The sequence below is a fragment of the Carettochelys insculpta genome, chromosome 29 (genome assembly GCF_033958435.1).
Source record: "Carettochelys insculpta isolate YL-2023 chromosome 29, ASM3395843v1, whole genome shotgun sequence".
Classification (NCBI taxonomy): Eukaryota; Metazoa; Chordata; order Testudines; family Carettochelyidae; genus Carettochelys; species Carettochelys insculpta.
In genome coordinates this window covers 16739816-16745907 of record NC_134165.1, presented here as the reverse complement: position 1 = coordinate 16745907, position 6092 = coordinate 16739816, and positions in this window count along the sequence as shown.

Below are 6092 nucleotides of genomic sequence, written 5' to 3'. Positions count from 1 at the left end.
CACAGTGTCCATCAGATAAGGGCAGTAATATAGACTGTTGACTATATTCCTGTCATATGCAAGCTGTTATAAAGGACCTTCCTTTTCCATGTGACACAGAAGGAAGCACTGAAAATCCAAAAGATTCAATAAACTTTGCATAATAAATCATTTTGTTGCTACAGTTTGCTCACTTCTTAAGATACAACACACTACATCTAATCATAGATGTAGTGCTGGGTCAGCTCACAGCTATGTTTCATTCAATGGCAGTGCTGAGTCAGCACAAAGCCCACTGCATCCAATGCTGGGTCAGCCCTCTGCATTGCAACTGTCCCTGTCAGGGGGCACTGTGAGAAATGGTGCCTTAGTGCCACAGAAGTACAAGTAACAGAACTGCAGCGTCACTTCTCATGGGAGCATCTTATGGGAAAACTTCTAGAGATGCCTCTGGGACTTACAAAGACCAGGGAGTAAAGAACATGCACTGATGGGGCAGAGGGAAGGAACATATGATGCACAGCCTCTCAAGGTGGTCTGATAGAATTAAAAACCTATGTATATTACAAATGACATCTCGAACATGGCTGGATCCTGGTCAGTTTGCTTACGTGAACTTGAGGGACCCGTACACAAGTTTCAGATTTCATTTCACCTACAAGTGAATGAATGACTAAATGAATACTGCTGTCAAGACTTGCAAAAATCTACATCTCTTCTGAAGCATGAAGGGTTGGAATCCATTTAAGTTGGAGGGTTTCACTGTGATGGGAGGAGCTGGATATTCTTTGTCTTCTCACTGTTTTTTCTTCTCTCTCTGTTTCTGTGGGTTGGCAAAACCTCCCCACGCAACTGGTGACAACACATTGACACCACATATCCTCGGATGTGACACAATGAAGATTAGCCATCTGTGCTCACATGAAGTAAAAGGAGCAGAGCAGAGCAGACCTCCCTGTGGATCCAGTGCAGAGGAATATATTTAAAATCAGAGCCATTTAGGAGGGAAAAACAAGTATGTAAAACTATAGAGTGTGAACCACACCAGGGGAAAATAAAACAAAACACACAGCAAGGGGCACCCAGAGACTCTCAGCTGATGCTCCAATTCAAAGTACAGCAGTGGAGTGAGACAGACATTCAGAAGCATTTACCCATAATGCCCTTTTACATATCTACTGGGGTGTCAGCTAAACCTCTTTGTTGCTTCATCTCGTCTAAGGGTTTTGGCCTGTTGTCATGATAGAGTTGCAAATTCCATTAACCCTGTTCTCTGCAGTCTCTGGAATTCATGGGATGATATGCCACCAGAGAGGATGTCTAATCTTGGGGATGCTACAGTGATGAATGTAGTATAAATGCCTAGATAAAGAGAAATGCAGAAATAGAGTATGTTAGATCTGATAGAAAAAAACGTAACTGGATGGATGGACATATGCTGACAAATGGTTGAGATTAGACCAAATAGGGGTTTTAATACCAAAGACCATTAAATTAACACTTCCCATTCACCTCATGCCTTGTGCCAATTCAGACTAATTTAATGCCATGCTGACTCAGGTCAAGCCACATGATTACAATTTGTGACCTCCACAGTCCATAAACCTATTGTGGATGTCTATGTGAAGCACTGTACAACAGTTAATACCTTTCCTGTGACTGCCATAGCAAAGAGACAACAAGCATGCTCAGACAGGAAACCACAGTCATCATGGTGCAGAAAGGAATGCTTCTGGAATGTGTTACATTTTCACCAGGCACATGAGAGAGGTTTGCCTCTTCCCTCAATATGATTGCTTGAAGTACCTTTTCAAATGCTTCAAAATTAGCCAAAATATCAGAGAGAGAAAATAAAAATGGAATTATGGGAAGTCAAACCCAGACTCTACACAGAAACTCTCACAATATAACTGTCTCCCTCCTTTCTCAAATGATTTTGATCATTTAAATCATTATCAATATAGACATTCAATTAGCATAATTTGATTCCAGGCTTAAATAGCCTTTGATATAACTAGGATCAGTTCACATCTCTTTCAGAGCTAGCATTTTAGGCTGTCTGCAGAGGCAGGCATTGGTAGACACTCAAGTCACATTTAGAAGGTTATCTTTGTGAGCAGACGGGCTAATGAATTAAAATAAAAAGTTATAATAAATTCTAAGGCAGAAGATAGCAGTTTCCAAGAAAAAGGCTTACCAAACTCCAGCTGGACCTGTGAAGAGAAGTTCCAATTATGAATACTGGGTTTAGGTCCAGATTTTGAGCCTCCACACATCTAATGATCAGTGTGTTTGAATGAAAGAGAAATATGTGCAAAGGATCAACAACTACCAACATTAACAACTGATTACATTTGCTTTGGCTCATTATCCATTGGTTTTGTGACAAAGTGCTGTAGGGGCATTGCCTCATACATGTGGTAGAATCTCTTGCAAATGAGTTTCCCTTACCATGAAGCATAGAATATCCTTGGTCAGCATCCAAATAGTCACTCCCAGCCACAATTATGACAGGCACCTGCTTAATTATTTCTGTTTTGTAAATTAAAGTGATGCCATGAGCTTAACAACTGCTGTGTGGGGCTAATTGGGGTGATTATGATATGGCCCCAAGGAAGCATCACAGGCTGCTGTCTCTGGGGAGTAGCATTAAGAGCTGGTTGATAAATCAGTGGGTTATTTGTAGCACTTAGATAACTTTTTTTTTAATACCTAAAGAAGTGATTGTGATCAAACAACATTCCCCAAAGCAGCCTTGAATTGAGGAGGCTATGAGTCCTTTAAACTAGGCACCCTGTCACAGGGGCTGAGAGGATTCCAATCTGACAATAATTGGATATTATGAGTTGGGCCAAATTCCTCTACGGCATAAGCAGCTGTAACTCCCTGATTTGCTCACATTACAGATGGCTGTGGTTCTGAATCTTCAAAGCACATTACACACATCACTCAATTAAGCCTCATAACCCCTCATTTAGATTGATTGGTTTCCTGATCTTAACTCATTTTAGAGAGAGGGAAACTTAGGTGCAGCAGGTGTTCACCTAGGGTCACACAGAAAAACAGCGACAGACCTAAGTTATGAACTGAAGTGCTTTTGACACCTTGTTTTATACTTTAATCATCTCTCTTCTTCTGAAGTCCCTGGTCATGGCCTGGAATGTGACCATCACTGCAGGGGGTGAATGATGCATTTCAGCCAGCCAATGTTGGTTTGGTGTTATCTGTTGTCTATTTAGAATAAAGAGCAAGCAGGTTTTTAAGGAGAAAGTGGCAGCTTAAACAACAGGCTTATTAGAAAGGCTAACTTCCAGGCAGAGGTGTGGAAAATCCCTTCCTAAGGAGACCCAAGGTTGCTTAACTAAGCAGACAGCATCTGCTGTCAACAGGCCTAGCGTACCCAAGCACTACGGTGGGAGAGCTAGCTCCTGTGCTCTGCTAATCCCCTTGCGACAGCATGACTCCAAAGTCACCATTTAAAAAAATTTTTATTTTACTTTGTTCTGATTCTTTTAGATCTTGTGGCTGTTTCCAAAGAGTCCAACATTCGAGCCTACTTCATTATCAGCAAGTATCAGCCCAGCACCACTACAGTAACTCTTGACAGATCCCCATTTATAGCACTTGGGAGCACCCATCCCTTTTTAAGAAAGCAGGATGCCCTGTGTTGCTGCTTCTTAAAAACAACAAAAGTTAGCAAATGGTTAAGGTTCCAGTCCTGCACCCCACTGAAGTTGTGTTACTGAATCACTATGTAAGGGGAAACGCTGAAGGTGGGATTTAACCTGTGACTTCAAGGGCTAAAGCCATGTGCCTCTACCACATGAACTAAAAGCCAATTGTTTCTCAGCTAAGGCTATAAAGTAAACTTCTCTCTGGGCTACAACTGGAATGACAATTTAGCCCTTTGTTTTTAATGTTTTCTCATTACATAACTGCTGTGCTGCCCCTGGAACTCTCATGGCTCTTCTGCCTTTTCCAGGAGGCTACCTGCCAGCCCCCCATACAATGACCCAAACTGGATGTGGGGACAAAGAGGAGCTAATCAAGGAGAATTTCTACATTAGGGTAAGAAATACAAACTTGATCCAATATACTGCATTAAGACAATGATAAAGGGAGGTTCTATGACCTAGTTGTTAGAGCAGGGAAAAGCAAACTCCAGCAACTGGCTTCTGATCATGGTTCTTTTGCTGGGAAGGTTCCACTGCTAGCTTTGAGAAACAGTATGATTTAGACTTCTACCTCTGCATCCAACTTGCTCTGGGAACTGGTAAAAGAACTTAAACTTTCTGTGAATCATTTTCTGCAACTGTTAAATGGGGATAGTCTTGACCTTCACAGCATAGGCTTGCTTTCAGTATGTCAGTGAACTAGTTGATGGAATACTGGATTGCAGAGATGTAAAGGAAGCTTTGCTATCTCAGTAAAGGCTTCCAGATTCCAAGCCATTCCCTTTGCAACCCCAGCTCCATCCCTTACATGCAGTGGGGAAGAAAAAAGAGAATATAAAAGGCATTCTTTATTTAGGTTGCTGGACACAGGCAGACCCCATGTTTCTGTGCTGTCTCTTTATGCCCTGGCATGGACCCAGCAGTCACCCGGGGGGATGCTGATGTCACCACAGCTCCATGCAGCAGCAGCAGCAGCCCAGAAAACAGGATCATGCCACAAACACAGGAAGGTTTATTGAGCAGAGACAGCCTCTGGTATTGATTGGTTGATTAATGGCAATTCAGGGCTCAGTAACAGCTGCTAGAGACTTTTTGATTCCTCAACATCCAGCCTAGGTTCTGCTCTTGAAGGTTTGTTCAGAGCTTTTAACATGAGGGGTGGAGGTTGGGGGAAGGAAAAGGAAAGGGTGCTGTCCTGCAGCAGGTTGATTATCTAACAAATTGGATGAGAAATGAGATGAAAAGGATGGGAGAAGGAGATTTGGTGGAGACCTAGCTCCAGACCAATACTTGGACAGCCTTTATTTAGGGTGAATGGGCAGCAGAGCTGGCAGTCAAGGCATAGTGAGCAATTAAAGCCACTTCCAACCTTATCTGCCAGAAAGACTAGCAATAGGAGTGGGGATCATCAGAGCCATAGCTAGTGAGTTATATGGCCCCTTTGTGCTAAAGCCTGCACCCAGACTCCACCCCAGACCCTACACCTCTCCCCAATCCAAACTCCCTTCCAGAGACTTAGGCAGGCAGGAGAGGAGGGGAAGTTGAGTAGGGGAGGAGTGTGGGCTCTGGGCAACACCAGATTTTCTGCAAACTTGCCCACTCTTATCAGAGCTGCATGCCAGCCCAGGGCAACTGAATTTGAAGACATTTACATGCCTAGTGAACCCAAATCCCATTTGCTCAGTTAATGGGCAGAAGAGAGGAAGAGCCTAGCAGTATGAACATACACCAGTAAGGTGCAGAAAGATTGTGCGTGGTCTTTAAACACCACATGTGCAGGAAGCCCACTGGACACTGCAAGAGGGGTCTGAAATGAGCAAATCTGCTAGTGCTGGACCTTAGGTGAAAGCTTTTATTGTTGTGATTAAGTGGTAAAAACACAGTTCAGTCTTGGAATACAGATGGGACAAAGCTGTTCCACCAATATTAGAGTCCTACAGCATGAAAGCACATTCAGAAGTCTGTGATTTTTGGGGTGGAAACATGGCTAAAACATAGTTTGATGCAAAGCACACAACAGCCGTGTCTACACGTGCACGCTACTTCGAAGTAATGGCACTAACTTCGAAATAGCGCCCGTCATGGCTACACGTGTTGGGCGCTATTTCGATGTTAACATCGACGTTAGGCGGCGAGACGTCGAAGCTGCTAACCCCATGAGGGGATGGGAATACCGCCCTACTTCAAAGTTGAACGTCGAAGTAGGGACTGTGTAGTCGTTGCGCGTCCGGCAACATTGAAATAGCGGGGTCCGCCATGGTGGCCATCAGCTGAGGGGTTGAGAGACGCTCTCTCCAGCCCCTGCAGGGCTCTATGGTCACCGTGGGCAGCAGCCCTTAGCCCAGGGCTTCTGGCTGCTGCTGCTGCAGCTGGGGATCCATGCTGCATGCACAGGGTCTGCAACCAGTTGTCAGCTCTGTGGATATTGTGTTGTTTAGT